We start from the raw sequence: 17,590 nt of genomic DNA, 5'->3' as shown, positions 1-17,590 counted from the left end.
ATACCTTTTCGAAATATTTGTTTTATAAATATTACAAAATTCAGATTGAGTTGAGACCTCATTTATAACAGGGGGATGGCTCACACTCTAACTGAAATTTAGAACAGCCAAATCTTTGAGAACCTTTTCATCTTCTGACTCACCTTCCAAGACACATCTGAGCCGCCTGCCTCTGTTGGGATGATCAGGAGCCCCCAATCCAGGCTGAGGTACAAACAACGCTCCAGGGATGCCTGCAGCATTGGGCTGTTTGCTCACAGCGTGCTTCAGGTTCTCCTGGGCCCGTGGCTTAAAACTGCAAACCACAAGGACATTTTTAGTGAAGTTGTTATGAGAATAAGAGATGCTGAAGCAGACCAGTAATTCATACCTTACTGAGCTGATGGCTACCCTGATCTTTTACTACAGATTCTTTTCTTACAAACAACAGATTGATGAAATTTATCTCTAGCTTTTAAAAAATGTTCATTCTTCCAAATGATCATCTAAGTCTACATTTGCACATTTTACTATTAGGAAAATGACTGTGATCCTTTTACGTGGAGGAACTGAAATGCTCAAATAGCTGCCTTTGGCTAATGGCCTTGGCATTTGGTGAATGGCCATGAATTATGAGACATATCCAGCAAAGCAGTGTCTGCAACTCACATTTTCATGTTTGCACTCCACTGAAGGTATCTCAGTTTCCCAATTGGTTCCAAGTTTGACAATGACCATAAATATCCTTCCCCTGCTTGTACATTTACCTCTCTGGGAAAGGAGTCAGGAAACAGGTCTGGAGTATTTAGGTGGATGGGAAAGAGTGTGTGCACATCCAGCTGTCTCTGTACAAGAGAGAAATGGAGAGAAACTGTATTATAAAGTCACTAAAAATCTTCCAGTGAGCGATTCAAAGGTGAGATTACAAATAGTACAAGATTCTGGAAGTCCCTACAGCACCCTCTGTATTTCAAGTTGGAAGTTTTTCTTAATAGGAAAGTCTGAAAATGTTTCCCTCTGCTTTATATTTATGTGCATCCCTGTTTGTCCCCAGACAAATTTGTCTTCAGTCAGATCATAATAACCCTTTGCCACGTAGATGACAACTCCTTGCTTTACAACACTGCAAGTAAAGATTGCCTGATCTTAAGGAGAAAAAAAAAAAAAAAAAACTTGATTTTTTTTTTCCTATCAACAGTTTCTTTATTTCAGGCCCATAGTATCACTTTTTTTTTTCCTTCTTCTTCTCAATTCTGGTCTTTCATCCTTTATCCTGATCATCCTTTTATCTCTGACTGCGCTGGTGCCTCAGACAAATCGCTTGCACTGGAGAGAAGTTGTCCTGGGCCCTTGGCTTCTCTTCGCCAATAGATGTTATTATCTCGTAACTGCGCATTATCAGAAGGCCGGTTTGCACTAGACTGTCCTGATATTTCACCATTAAAAAAAAAAAAAAAAAAAAAAAAAAAAAGGAAAAGAAAACCACAACAGACAGGTTATTACCCACAGCAAGAGCTTGCTGCTCCCTGCACTATTTTGTTGATGCTCATTCTGTATTTCTATACATTCCCCCTGAGCAATGAACTGGAAAATAAAACTGAAGCTATTATTCCTCCCTATAAAATTCTCACATGCTGCGCACTCATCCGGCTTTCATAACTCTCCTTTGGTTTTCCTACATCGTGTGATTGGGTGCAAGAAAACAGCTCAATTATCTATTGGACATGGGCACTAATGAGGCCCAGTGCACTCAGAGCTAATTGGAAAGAGAAGCCCAAAGCTTTAATGACTGCAGCCTTGATATAGCTAATAACCAGCATGGCAACAGGATTAGCCCATGCCACTCTTTCGATGCTTCCCATTTTGCCCATTCTGGCACATAAATTCTTCCTTATTGTTACTTGGGGCTGGCTGCACTGCTAATGAATGGGGTTTCTCTAGGTTGGATGTTCAGAAAAGCAGCGGGCTGCTCTGTGCAAGCCCTGGACACCAAAATGACCTTCCTTCTGAGCACAACGTCTGAAGGATGTGTGCTCAGAAAGGCTGGTAAGCAACTCGCTCATCTGTGATGCTCCAAATTGTCTGAGTCACACGGAGCTCCTGGAATAATTGTGGCTATGTCCCGCTTGATTTTTCTTGTAGCTCTCGGGGCGATGCAATTAGTGGCAATACGAACGTTAATTGACCTAACCTCTGAATCAGAAAGGCGTCCCTGCACAAGGACTCAGAGTGACAGCCCTGGAGGAAAACTTCTGACATTTTTAGTTTGTGTTTCCACAAGCAGGTGAGGAAATGAATAGAAATTGGGTTGTGGCACCAAGTGTAGAGGTCCTGTTAACGAGCCCTGGGGAAATACTTTCTAGGGCCATCAGCAAGCATGCTTTATGTGGCAAGCAGGCTGCTGCTCTGGTGAATGGATGGTTTTCATGCAGTGTCAGGAGGATGCTTTGTTTACTCACTGCCAGGCTGTGTGCCATTCCCAGCTGTGCTTTAATGCCCTCTGAAACACAACTAGCAACAATTCTGCTCCCGAGGAACAGGCCTGTTCCTTCGCTGAGGCAGGGCGGCTCTTGTTTATCAGGGAAAAAATGGTACTAATAATATATGGGGTTTCTAAAAGATGGCATTTCTGGCAAAAAGTTTACAGCTTAACCTGGAAAGAAGAAAGGAGAAAACTTGCAAACAAACAAAACCACCTGCCATTCTCTTCAACCTGTTCATATTCCATGTAACCTATGAAATACAAGCAATCAGAAAATAGCCAAATATAAAGGCAAACAGCTGAGCAAAACCAAGGTGAAAGTATGACTGTGTCAAACCATCCCACACCTGGGAAGGAGACAGAACAGGGGAAATTGTGTTTGCTCGGGAGCAGACGCAACCACTGGCACCAAGCATGGGGCAAGGACCTGAGGTCTGCTTGTGTGCTCCAGCCTCCAACCTGCAGCCGGGGCAGCTCCAGGCCCCAAAACCCAGGATCCTGTCACCGTGGGGAACAAGTTGTCATCATCAACCATTGATACAGCTTGTAACAACCCCCTTAAACATATATATACATGCAGCTGTGGGGCTTCAGGGTGTATGTGCATCACACACAAAAACCTCTGTGCTTTATCTGAAATATGTATTAGTGCAGCATGGGGCTTAAACTTCCTGCAGCTATCTGCAACTGTGAACTTTCTGATCTTGTCTAAAGGGATCCTACCTTGCCATTACTAAACATCTGATGTGGTAGAGCTGAGATAGTTAAAAATCAGGTGAGGAAGGTGCTGGACAAGCTCTCTTCAAAGAAAGAGGCCTCTCTTCAAGGTGATCGGGTTTGCAAACCAAAGTGGCCAGCACACAAATCAGCACATGCAGGGCTGAAAGGAGCTTGGTCAGCTCTGCCTGCCATTCTTTATGATGGTTTTAAGTGTCTGAACACACTCTTTTGCTGTCACACTGACGACGCGGGGAATTTTTTAGGTCTAATATCTGTCCTGTCTCATAATTAGGCAATTTGGAGGACTGGATGTTCCCAGCACCACCATCCAGATGGGTTAATGGGGGTTTAGCAGTGGGAGCTTCAAATAACACCCTGCGTGACCATCTGTGCCTTGCTCTGCATGCGTGGCAGGCGGCAGAGGTCAGGGGGCAATGTGCTACGGCCCCAGTGCAGCGTGTGGGCTCCTGCCTGCCCAGGAGAGTTCAGTGGGGCCTCTGCAAGTCCCTGCTCACTGCCTACCCCTGCTCACTTCACCATTTGGTAACGGTATTTCCTTCCCTCTGCCACATGCACAGTGCCACCATGCTGCTGACAGAGCCCAGAGGAAGGGGGAGCAGGAGATGGGCACAAGCTTCTCCATCCCAGAAGAGTAAGGAAGAGGAGGCAATGGGGCTGGGGCACTGGGGAGGCACTCAGAGCAGATGCGTTTCCCTCGCCAGCTCTGCCACTGCTCTGTCCTTCCCCACAGAATGTGCCTCTGCCACCCATAACTGCCTTTTCCACTGTGTGACAGCTTTTGGCACCTCCTTTAGCTGGCTAATTTAAGAGCCTGGGTCTGTCTCATTGGGTACTAACAACAAGTTGTAGTTAAGTGACATTTTCTATGCTATATTAAACTCTTTCAGTCAAAAAATATCTCATTGAAAAATCAGGAAAGAAGTCCCCAGGGCTATCATTACCCATCTGTTTTCCTAGCAACTTCAGGCAACCGCGAGGAGTTTTAAAATAAATCTATATAGGATGCCTCCTTCTCTCATGCCCTTCACATCGTGCACTATCTTCCACATCACCCTCAGAGTACACGAGGATCACAACCCCCAGTCAGCAAGCAGTGTCCCCAGCCAGCAATGGGCACAGCAAGCTCCTGGGGTCTCCAATGCCCTTTGCCTATGTCCATGCCTGCACCAAGCTGTTCCTCACCGCCCTACAGAGCTCTTACCACGTGGAAGGCACTTAATGTTTTGGGCAGGCAGATGAGAAAATAGCTGCCAGCTGATGCACAGTTAAACACAGACAAACAGAAACTATTTTGATTTCCCTAATGATTCGTTTTGGGAGGGGCAGTGTGAGGATTTGGGTTTTTCCAGTGTCAGGATGGATTTTAACATGACCACGACATGCTTTTTTTTTAGATAAAAGCAGTGCAGGATTTCAGTTCCATTCACACAAGAGTGCTTGTAGCACCCAATGCTGCTCCGGAGGAGGTTGCAAGGCTGGGGAGGGAGGAAGTTAGCAGGTTTTAGAGAGGTTAAGAACAGAGTAAGTTATCCAAACAGCCACAGCATCTTCCTCCACTGACTATGTAGGCATCCCCTCACGGCAGCCGATTGAAGCTGGGCAGCAGCGATACTCCCCCCTTGCAGAGCAGGAGGTTTGCAGGAAGAAACTCAAAGGACTGAAGCAACCAGAACTGGGTCACCAACAGCTGAGCACAAGACTGCTGAGCCTGAACGTGCCCTTGGTTGTTCAGTGCTGGGCACAATGGAATCCAGATGCTAAATTAAATTCTTTAGACAATAAAGACAACAGCAGCTACAATCCCCCAAAGTTTCTTTCAGCTTTCAACGTTACCCACATATATGTTTCAAAAGCAAAAAGGAACTGTGCCCCATTTCCTATTATGCTCCACGGCTACACGTACTTGCTCACCTCCCAGCAGCAGACCTTCGGCGATCCTGCTTAGGGCAGCGGGGGATCATTAATCTTTGCTTCTCGGTTACTTAGCTTCAAGTCCAAACTAAAGTCAAGACAGAGCATTACTTGCAGAAATACTCAAGTATCTCAAAATTCAGATTTGAACAGCATTCACTTGATATTATAATGCTAACAGTTTTACCATCTAACTCCAAACACAAGTGAGAATAAAGTTATAAATAGACACTTAAATGTTCCTTTCAGCTGAGGCTAATCAGAAGTCATGGAAGAGAGAGAAGTCATTGCCTTTTGGCTCAGGATACAAAAGCTTTCCGGTTAATTGAAAGATCACTCACTTTTTGCACAGCTTCCCTACCTCTCCACTGCAGCCTCCGAGGTGGGGCAGCAATGAAATCAGAGCACACCAAACCACTAAACTTTCCTTGCACAACTTTCTAGGTTTAATTGCAGCCTATAAAAGCATTGGAGTTGCTGCCACCTATAGACAAGTGTTAAACACAAACATGCATTTCTTGGGAAAATGGAAGTGCAATCTGACAGCAAATAGGTCCTGAATATCCTCATGTAAATTAAGCGAGCACAGACCCCACCATTCTTGACACTGGACTTTGTGCTAATAACCCGTAGGTGCTTGCTGAGCCCTATTTAACATTTATGTCACAAACCAGAATCAGCTGAAAACATCCGACACCTCGCACTGGTCCTTGTGTTGTCAGAGCTAATGGAAAAGAAAAACCAGATTTCAGTAACATACTGTTTGCTCTGCTCAGCGGGTTTAATCCACGATGAAAATGAATTACTGTGTTTTAGCTCTCTCAAATAACCAAGTATGGATTAACCTTTGATTTAGACTTCAAGATGCACAAATCTTGTTGTGCAGGACTTAGCAGGACAACATAAGATTTTCTGATTGACTCACAATAGCTGTGCATAGATTATTTAAAAGTACATTACAAGCTCTTAGGAAAAGAGATTTCCAACTAATGTCCTAGAATAATGAAAGAGTCCTTTTCCTTTTTTCTTGGATGATACCTGTGTCAGCCAAACAAGTGCAGAATGCAGCCATTTGCCAGAAGTAATAAATATAATTCTCAATATTATTGCAAGACAGCACCAGGATAAAATTCATTGTTATTTCCACTGTTGTTATTTCTATAACACATAAAGTGATGAATGAATATCTGCTTCATATAAATCACCACAGGATTATCTGGAATCTCTAAAATCTACTTTAAAATGAAAAAAAAAAAAATGATGTTTTTTCAACCTCCCATTTTTGTTTCAAATACTTACTCAGAAGGTCAGAAGGTCAAAATTCTCCATGATGCCTGACTTTTCACAGATGCTGAACATTTAATACTCCATCCATGATCTTGGGATCTGAGGCACCCGTAGCATCTTGTCTTGCCAAGACACAAATTCTCAGCTATTAGTTTCTCAGATCTGAAGAAGGGAATAGATCTTAAAAATAATAATTGTGAGAGATTAAAAGAAGACTTTAAACTTGTGCTGTAGACAAGATTTTTTTGTCTTAAACTTAAAGGTTCGAGAAATCACAGTCTTTCAAGTTCTTTGAAGAACACTGAAGAGGAAAGGAAATCATGAATTGTTTCATCCTCCAGTCCTTCTGAAATGGAGATGTGCTTGGCTTGGAGATGAATAACTTTGCTTTCTCCCCATTGCTGGAAGCATACCTAGCCTGTGACTTGTTCTGGAAGAGCAAAGCAAGAGCATCCTGACAACGTTCTAAAGAGCTACCTTGATTTCTGTCTTTATATAACAATAAGAACATTGATGGTCAGCCTAAGTGAGGTACTAAAGGAGCTGGAAAACAAATGGGGAAAAACACTGTTGCTCAGAAAATAAAGGACAAAGGGTAAAACAATTATAAAGTCACAAGGTAGATGGTAAAAGGAGTATCCCTGGTCTCAGAAGCTAGAAGTGCTCTATTCTCAACCCAGGCAAAATCTGTTTTATCCATGTGGCTTTTCTGCCCGTTGCCAGTTGCTTCCATGAGGGTCTGCATCACCTCAAGGCATCTCTGTCCCAGGAGCACACCAGGTCTCCAGGGATCAAGTCCCACTCCAAATCCCACATGCCTCACAACTGACCATACCTGCTGGCCCCAAAACCTGCCTCCAGCACCAGGGGCCACACTCATCCAAAACCCAAGGCTTTGCACTGCATTGCCATGCAAGTTTCCTTATTCTGGGAAGTACCAGAGGTATATTAAAAACTGCACTGTGCATCAGTAAATGCATTATCTTGCTCATAAAAGAGGACCTTACACCTTTATAAACATTCAGCTAGTTCCTTCTGGATTAAATCATTCATTTTCCTACTGACAATCATCTTCTACCATGTAGTTAACAACACAGTTAATTCCTTTATCTATATACCAAGCACACATACAAGTCTGAGTCATTAACAGCACCACATGTTCAGTTTGTGCAAAATATTGTAAAATGTCACATTCAGACATTTCCCAGCACCTCCACTTCAATGAGATGCCGAGGGCATCTTTAGATAATTTTTAAGCATTGAAGGGATTGGGGGCAGGCACCTCCTTCTAATATTTTAAGCACCAGGCACATTATCCAGCTCCTCCCCACTTCTGCTACACAGCCACCGCAGCTGAAATTCATTTTGGGGGGACTCCACAATATTAATAAAATGCATTGTTTTTTATGAGAACATGTCTGCCATGTCCTAATGTATTTCTAAGACTCTTGTTGTCGCAAGGCAATAAAAGCTGTCTTGAAAAAGCTCTTTAATGCTTATTACTTTGTGTGCAGGTTTTCTGCTGTGACATATCTAGCAAGTTTGGGTAGGCTTTGAACTACTGAAGTTTCGAACATCCATCAGCTCAAAACTGTTGATGATTTGCTTGATACAAACATTGATGTGCTCACCATGGGAACCATCAGAAGAATATGTAGCTGAGCTTCCTATTTATGAAGGCAAGATAGCAGAAAACTTTCCAGATGTTGGGTTCAGTCCTTTATTTTTTTGTTCTCTCTAGTCTCCTGTTGATTTAAAAGGCAGTTTCAGTCCTTTAGAAAACAGAAAATGAGGATGTAATTGTGGAATACATTATTCAACTACAAAGCAGCTAGCACTGATCAAATGTAATCAAAAATAACCTAGAAAATAATTAAAATAATACAGATTTTTCTTGCAGAATAATTTTTATACTACTTATTTCATCATAATAAATAGATTGCTGATAGCAGTGGGAGCATGTGAGGTCTGTGAATGCAAGTAGTTTTTAACATGGTGTTTTGGTTAGAATTTTTGTTGTTGTTGTTTTTTGTTTTGTTTTAATTTTATTCCAGGGATTAGTATTCTGCCTGTTCCAGACCTATTCTGTGGAAACAACAGGGACAACCCCAGGAAAATTTGTTCTTGGTCAACAGAAAAAAGTAAGAAAATGGAGAAAGCAATGTATTGATCCAAGTACTGCTCAAGTAGAAGTGGCATGTGGGGGAGGGAAAAGATCATGACAGAGATGGGATAACAAGGAGGGAATCATTTCCTGAGGGAAAAGGAACTTGGTAAGAATACACAAACTAGAAGAATGGTATTTGCAGATTTCCATCAAATTGAAAGAAAAATCCACCAACTGTGGATGCAGAGAGAAGTAAAGGGGCCTGTAGTGTGTAAAAGACACTACCCATGGGATGTTCAAAAAGCAGTAAGAAAACAGACATAAATAACGGTTTACTCTTTTTTTTGGCTTTTCACTTCTCTTGATTATTTCTGAAAGTCCTGTGAATGGTTTTAAAACCCTCTGGAAAGCCTGACTCTGTTTGATATAACCTTCATATACAGACCACGGTTAAAGCAAAGCCCCCCATGAACAAAAGGATCACCAAAATACAACAGTTTGGACCTGAGGTCCACATCTTCTGCACCTGCGAGAGAAGGCACCAGGGCTTGTGGAAGGGGAAAGTTTCGCAGGAGAAAGTAAACAGGTCTGTGGCTGAGCTTTTCCTTAACTACTTCTATTATTAAGGCCATGCACAGTGTTTAAAAGAACTAAGCCTCCCTACATGTTGCTGCACAAATGATATATCTGCAGGAAAAGCAGGGACTGAAGAGCTACCACCCAGCTGGTACAGTGGGTCCTTCCGTGACAGGGTTAAAGCATATCGGCAATAAGAGCACGAGTAGAAGGATTGCAGGTTGACACCAAACAACGTGAATACCATTTTATTAATCCCATAGCTCTCGACTCAGTCCTGCTGCCATAAAGGGGAAAAAAATACAGCAAGAAAACTGGAGGAGACTAGAGACCAGTGATTACATGAAAATATAAACCAAGTTTCACTTGGATGATTTATCAACGCAGCTACCAAGTAGCCAGTCCTTACGAGTTTAGTGCAAACTGCATCATGCTGGATGTTTTTCTCAAATGTCCAGTAGCTGAAGGCTCGTACCTGTGGGAAAATCCCAGGCTTCAGTGGAGAAAAGAACAAAATGCATCTCTGTTGTTCAGGGCTGCACAGAGCTGTGGAAAACGTGGCTCATCTAGCCTTGGGGCTGTTAGGATACAGAAGTGGAACTAAAGAAAGAAAAAACTAACATTGTTTTAAAATGTCACGTGGTTTCTGCAATCCTGGCTCTGCGTGATGTTACTAACACCACAAGTACATAGTGATATTTTCTTTTTCCTGGGCAAGATAAGACTTGTTCAAATCATACCTAAATTTTCACACGCAGATAATGAAACAATCAAATCACAGTCTCCAGAATATCTTTGTAAATGGATTTTTTTTTTTTGCCAAGACATTTTCATGTCACCGCATGTTAGTGAGGAGCACCTTGAATCACAGCCATCTACATCTGTCCTCCGTGCTCAGTGAGATGGAGTAAATGTTTCAGTGCTAATGGGTTCCAAATTTTCCAAGTTATCTAGCTTAGCTTTTTTTTTTTTTCTTTCTTTTTCCCATTTTCTTAGTGTATAATTGCATCTAATTGTACATTTCGAGCAAATACACATAATCACAACGTTATGACATGTAATTACCTAATTGTTATGTATAATTAAGTAAATAGCATAAGAAATTGTGCAGAACTTTAATAAATTTATTAAAAAGAAGTTAATCTTTTCTGCGGCTGACAGAAGATGACATTTTCACCTATAATGATCATAATCAAGTTAACATTTTCTACCCTAATTAGTGGACACTCTGCAGACATGTCCAGAATGTACACAACTGAAGCAAAAAACAGTGTGATGACATTTATGACTTTCTGTATGTATTTGCCGCATGCAATGACAAGCATCCTTACGTAGAATTTAATGCTCAGTTTTTAGGAAAAGAACGCAATATCAGGAAAATCCATGCCATAGTATACATTAAACATGTTCTGCTGAAAACTTTAAAAAAAAAAAAAATCACTGTAAAAGATCTTTCGGTCTGCATGGCTCAAAACACGTTACCTACCTGTTGATGTAACACCCCATGTGCAGCTCCATACCATTAGTTCCTCTGTTTTCAGGGAGAGGCAGTCCCCCTGTGGCAGCTCCTTGGTCCAGCTCCTTGCCTGGTCCACAGGTTGCTGGCAGGTGAGGCAGCGATAGGGCAGAACCCACAAAAGCAGGTGAAGGTTTGCCACCCTCTGGGGTACCTGGTCTGCCTTCACTGGACTGATCTTGCCAGTGACCTCAATGCACTGTCTTGTTGTCCACATGACAAAATGCCAATTATTTTTACAATTTTCCAGGGGCAATATTTGGCACAGATTTCACATCCCAGACAAGGCAGTAATGGGTTCCTGCCAAGGAAATTGATGTTTTAACTCACCAGGAGATGGTATTGTCCCTGCTGCGGTTTGGTGTGGTGACACAAGTCTGTACTCAGTAGTGTTTTCTCATCAGGAGTAATGCTCACTTTAGAAGTTACTCTTCTATGGAAGGAGACTTCTCCTTGGCAAGGAAGTTTTGTTTGTTGTCTTAGTTCAGTTTCTTTGGTATCCTGGGAAAAGGCTGTGTATTACCCACTTACATGCATACATTTCATATATACCTGGTGAGTATTCATGCATATATTTCATATACACCCAGTGAGAATTATTTTAAAATGGGCTAACACATATCTCCTCCATTCTTCCCTGGACCTGTGGAGAGGTTAGCTACCTACATCAGCCAAATACTAAGCCGACAGGTCCCTTTCACAACATGCAGAATTTCACTTCCCAGGCAGTCAAGCAATGCAGGATTAAAGACAAGAAGAGAGACTGGTAGAATTTAAGACAGGTTCTTATGATACAAAAAAGGTTTGTCCCGTGGTCCTTCTTTATATTTTTCCTCTCTGATAGACAAACCAAATTACGGGCTGATGATCTGTTCAAGATGGTTGGCAAGATATTTCTATGAATGGTTTACTCCATCTCCCCTAGAAAACTTGCAGTGTCATTAAGGTAACCTCCGTATTTATGATCTTAATGGTACCTAGGTGATTGAAACAGGGTTTTCTACATATAGCTCCTTGGGAAAGATCACATGGATATATCTTTTAGTAACAGATTTTCCACCTTGACCTGCTGATATTGACAGTGATTTTAGGAACAGCTGATTCACACCCAGGCTTTGGGAGCTTTATACACTTTATGTTTCCTGAAAGCAACAAAGCCCCAAATTGCCCAGAAATAAATTGAATCCACATGTTTTGGAGCAACTCTCTATAAACAGTATGTTTCATTTAGCAAATATTTTGGGAAATAAGATCAACATGAGTTGAACATTGAAGAAGTGATTTAGAAGATTGTTGTAAACAGAGTAGCTACATACACATAACATTTGACAGAGCAAATATGTGACAGAGCAACATTTGACAAATACAAAGCACTTTTCAAGCCATAAAAGACAGGTTTTGTTTCTCCCTACATTACAAAAATAAACTGCGACTGAAAAATAGCCTCAATTACTTTTAGTTTTAGAAATTAGTTTTGCGGTGGGCATGTAATTTAAAGAGGAAAATCAGCACATTATACACACTCTGCAGCTATCTTCACAAAAACTGACACCCTCCCAAAAGGGCATGTAATGTAAATTGTTGGCAAACCATCTGAATGCCAGAATGAAGAAAGAAAGAGAAGAATCTGGAATGATAGTGAAAATGATACAATTAACCCAAACACAAACTGAAATTCGCATTTTCTTTGCAGTTCCCAGTTATTAAAAATTTGACACCTTCTCTGCCACACCAGCGTCCCACGGAAAAAAAACAGCACTTCAAACACCTCCACCCACACCACCAAGCACAACTGCTATCCACAACAACCTTATCAATTCCCCCCCCCCTTTTTTTTTAATGGTAATACCTCAAACTAGACTGTACTTGAGGAAAAAAAAAAAAGCTTCTGTGATTTGAAAAACAGAGGGATGGCCACATATCAATGTGGTGCTATTAAAATGAAGCTTTCCATCACTTTCTAATCCATGTAGACCATAAGAAAAAAAAAATAAATCTAGAGCAGTTACTGAAAGAATCTGGCTAGAACAGTTATAATAATATCCATCTGGGAGAGGGAGAGAAATGTATATATACACACACATAGACATACATACATATTCTGCAGGAGACATTCTAGCTGGCCTTTGGGAGATAAAATGTCTCCATTTATACAAGCAATCAAAAGACATTTTCTAGATACGGTGCTAACTGGTCTTTTGTTTAATAGAAACACTTTCAAAAACCAGAATTAATCCAGATTTGTTGGTTTAATAAAGAACAAAATCCAACACACTGATTTAATGCACTAGATTTACTGCTGTGTTCTCGCCACATGAAGTGCTGTAAATTGGATTCAGTGAACACAAGCGAGTCAATAAATGCCAGAAACAGGACAAGATATCAGTAAATCCACACCAAAACATTAAAAATCACTGCAAAGTATCTTAACCAGAAAGCAGCAACCCCGATTTTCTGCATTTTCTTTTTTTTTTTTTTTTCCCCTTATATTTACATCCACCCAGGACAAGTGTAAATTGTACTAAGTCAACAAATAGGGCAACATCAGCTTCTCAGGCATGTAGGTAAGTCTACACCAGCAGAGAAGCCTCTTCCCACTCACCCTGTAGAGAACATTGCTTGTCTTATTCATCCCATCTTCCTCCACAAAGAATATGATAGAACTGAGATCTATCACCACTGTCATCAATTTATCAGAAGTATACTTTTGATCATCCACGATACAGAATTTAACAAGAAGGTACTAAAGGTGTTGCAGAAACACACAGAGTGGTCTACCAATCCACACCTATCACCGTATTAAACTCTCCTGTACACCAGTTTGGATCCCTTGCAGATACTTTTTAAGGTGAACAACCATAGATGCTCACTGTGTGATACCTTCCTTGTAAATGCAGCTTTCCTCTCATGATCAAATATCAAGAGAGCCCACAGAAACACTCATTTTTTGCTTCCCAAGCACACAGGTACAAGGTCCACCACCAGGGTCTACCTACTCACTCTTTCCTCTTTTGAGGCAATTTCATTGCAAAACCCCATAAAGTCGCCTTCAGTGGCAGATTCCTCTTCTCTGGCAATCCATAACACCCAAGTCACAGCAGGGGAGAAATTTCCTAGAATTCCAAGTCTCCTCTACCTCAGCTGGGGAAATTGATTCCCGCATAAAGTGGCATTTCAAGACAAATTTCAAAGAGTCTCACCATTTCTCATAGTGCGACTTCCTAAATCTACAAGGAAATTGGCCTTCTGGGTTTTCTCATGAATGTACTGTACATAAATCAGATTTAAGTTTACAAAACTAACCTACTGATTATGTCCTTCAACTACACGTTTCATAAGATAAAATCTCTGTTCTTACAAGTGAGAGCAAACAGACATTAAACAGACAATGTTTTTGTTGTTTTGTGAAGAATTCTGAACACAATTAATCTGGATTTAGATAGTTACATAAACCTTTGGATTTAGGAAGTATGAGTATTACCAGATCCAGACAAAAATAATCTGTATTCTTCTTGCCCTGAGTTATATAATCCTCTAGCACATTCAGTATCGTCTCTGAATATCCATTTCTCTCTCTCTCTGCCTCAGGCCCCTTCCTTTGGTCTTTGCTTATCCTACTATTAAAACAATAGTTAAGAAAATATATTCTGACTCTTCTTTCATATCTGATTTTTTTTGCATACTGCTTCCTAAATTTTCTTAATCCTTTTCTTAATCACCATCACTGCTGCCTACAAAAGACCTTTCCAGGATCCAGCAGTTTCACAGCATAAGCAGGACTTGTTAGCTCTGTATAATGAGTCTCCGAGTCATCTGAAGAAATTCCTAAGGGAAAGCAGCATTTACCGTTGAATATAATACAATTATATTTTGCAAATAGTAAATATAGGTAGGAAAGAAGGTTATGTATTGATCCTGTTTCACTTATATACATATACAGGGTATGCATTTACTAGAAATGATATTCTTTTTTTCCCCCCTTAAATCTCATCAGAGATATTACTAAAGGTGGAAAATAGGATGAAAGCCACACATCCTGAACCCCGATGCCAAAGCAGACCCCCAATTAAAACCCACTTCTCCCTGAAAATGCCACTCCTGTTCCCCTCTCAGCAGGGGGCAAATAAGCAGAACCTACCTTTGATGACTATTAGAAACTCTGCAGTAAATGAGAGAACTATGATAACTTGGGATCTAGTCTAGGCTACAAATAACAATGGTTCACACCCGAAAAAAGTAATCAGAAATATCTGATTAATTGTTTACCATCACTCATGTTCAGTGTGTGGAGTGCAGCGTTAGGTGACAGGGATCAGTGCAACCAGGATGGGAAATAAATGCACCCACTGCACACCTGCTATAGCATCACAGCTAGATTAAAATTTCATAGCTGCTGTATTCTTAAAAACATACTAGATATTCAAGACATGGGATGGAATAAAATATAGCCACTAGCTAATTAGCAGATCGTTTACAAAGCCTAGACCCCTCTTCTCTCCAGTGGCTGTCTTAGCAAATACAGATACCAGCACAGACTTCTTTTTCTATGCTTCCATCCTTTATCTAACTTTGCCTTTCATGGGTTCATTGAAGCAATGTTTTGTAATTGTGTCAAATTAGTAGAAAACCCGAGGTATAGCAATTTGACAATGATATAACTGTCATGATGGTTCTACTTTTTGCTTGTACCTACTCAGGCATAATTAGAATCAAATATCTACATCTCAGCGTTTCTCTTGGGCTCATCCAACTCTGAAAGCTCTCAGGCCATTAAGGCATATCAATTAGTAATGATTTTTTTCAGCCCCCAGCAGCCACCGAAGCATACATTAAAGGTGATATCTGTAGTCAAAAATTTAATGTGCACCATTTGAGAATATCTACTTTGTAGAAGAGAATATTGTTGGGGAAACTCATTTGCTTAAAGTTTTATACCACAGCTATTAAAAATATTTTATTTGCTGAATAAATGTCTGGCGAACACTCCCATATCTGTTAAGTAATATTAATTGCACACAGGTTTGGAAAACACAGGAATCATTACAGGATAAATGTGACTGTGTAATAGTCCAAAAGAGCTAATGTTATCACCTCCCAGGCCACTTTTACAACCTTCTTTAGCAGGACCATCTTTAAATAAGTCATCGTGACCTGAGGAAAGCTACTTTCATTTTTTAGTATATCTATCCAATTGAGTAGATGTCAGAGAGCCAGCTCATTACAAGCACCAGAATTAAAGGGCTGTCACATTCCTTGTAGCTAGGTTAAGTCTGTTCAGTTCGGACTGTTTGGAAAAACAATCCTTTTCGTGTCCACAGTCATTTCCAGGCCTGGTAGGTCAGTTACCTCTCGTTTCAAATGCAACGGAAAAATTATTACCCAAGATCAGACTGCAACACAAATATAACGAACAGTATGAACACATATTTAGTGATAAGGTAACAATGGAGCAGAAAAATCCCCATATGCAGGAAAGAAGAATAGAAATGCACAGTCCAGTTCAGCTAATCAGATAATCTTGGCACCAATTTAATCTTCATAAGCTTTTTTCCTGATTAACACATGCAAGTGATGTCTAATCTAAGGTCACCACAAGTACCAGAAAGGTTTCCACAGGCTCTGAATCAGACTTTGTGTAAGAGATGGAAATTAGTACAGAAAATGATCAAAACAGAAGAAAAATGCAGAGGTTGCCTCCAAGGGAAGCTGGAAACTTGTTTCCACCTTGTATGCAACAGGAAATCTACCCCTTGGTTGCTGCTCGGTAGCTGCTTTCTTGTCCTACTGCAGGTCTTGGCCCAGCCCATCCTGCTGCATTTCAGGGTGTATAAACATTAATGAAAAGAGCTGGCTTTGTGACATCAGGAAACTTAGCCAAAAACCGTAAGCACTGCTACAGATTCTCTGTATTATGGCTTTGTCAGCTTTCAGAAGAGCTAATCCAGTGAATTCACAGCTTCTGGACCATCTACTCTGACCTTTACCTATGTTTATTTATTGGAAAATACACATATACCCTGACCCTCACGGAAAATATCACAAACTGATGAGATGCCAGGAGTAAATCCTTGTAGATAGCAAGCATGAGCCTTGCTATGAAGACAGAGATGCAATTGAATTTGTCACTTGTTTGAGTGACAGAGGCTCTGACTCCTCCTTAAGTGATGTGACCTGTAACACATTTGGAATGTAAGCGTATCATTCATTTCCAAGTTTTTATTCTACTGTTATGCCTGTAAAACTGTTTCCACTTGAATGTACTAGGCGTTAGTCAAAAAACTCTGGTCAAAAAAAGGTGAAGCAGGATGGAAATGCCATACACAGCATTTCCTTTTACCCTCAGCTGCAATGAACCTTCTTGCAGTGTAGCAGACCTAATAATCACTTGAATCATTTGTATAATGCCTTAATTATCTGTATAATCACCAACAAGTCTGACACCAAATTTCTCAGCAGGAGTTTGCAGACTCCTCAGTTAGTTAATGCATTACTTATATGAGTCTGAAGGCTCAGTCCCAGCACAGGTCATGTACCTGGTATGACTCTTTGGAATGAGGCCTAATTTTTTTTTTCTATTTATTTCCCTTTGCGTCTAAATAGTAGCTCTGCTGCAACTGTATATCTTTTACATCTGCATGCAGGCTTCCATACTAATGGAGGTCCTTTTTCTCCACACATGGAAATCCTCTAGACAAGACAAGCTTCCCATGAAAGAGTCATTTCAGTACGTAGCTCTCCTCATGTCCTGCCACCCCTTCTCTTCTGCTCAGCCACTGTGGTCCTTCCTCCACCACAGTGATGTCTGGCCAGCAGCTCTGAACATACCCTTCACTTCTCCACGAGTAGCAGAGTTAAACTCAGTGAATACTGGGGAGTAATCCCATAAGATGCTGAATGAAAGCATATGTGGAAAACAGATTTACGTTCTGAAAGTAGTAGGACTCATTTTTTTTTTTTTTTTAATTTATTCATGAGAATAGAACAAACTATT

At 40.8% G+C, this 17,590-nt stretch overlaps 1 protein-coding gene across 1 annotated transcript in view; it reads right to left on the bottom strand.

The window, feature by feature from the left end:
• The window catches only part of TENM1 (teneurin transmembrane protein 1), a 1,172,023-nt gene that overhangs the window by 1,011,858 nt on the left and 142,575 nt on the right, over positions 1-17,590 (bottom strand). Inside the window, exons 6-12 of the mRNA XM_084534131.1 lie at positions 10,570-11,100; positions 9,559-9,683; positions 8,032-8,172; positions 6,413-6,562; positions 5,114-5,201; positions 649-824; positions 144-295 (exon numbers count right to left, since the gene is read on the bottom strand). The gene's annotated coding sequence lies outside the window, so the exon portion shown is untranslated. The remainder of the gene's footprint in view (positions 1-143; positions 296-648; positions 825-5,113; positions 5,202-6,412; positions 6,563-8,031; positions 8,173-9,558; positions 9,684-10,569; positions 11,101-17,590) is intronic.

Source organism: Aythya ferina (genome assembly GCF_964211825.1).
Source record: "Aythya ferina genome assembly, chromosome: 13".
Lineage (NCBI taxonomy): Eukaryota > Metazoa > Chordata > Aves > Anseriformes > Anatidae > Aythya > Aythya ferina.
The sequence above is the reverse complement of the archived record's forward strand: the minus strand, read 5'-3'. Positions and strand labels throughout refer to the sequence as shown.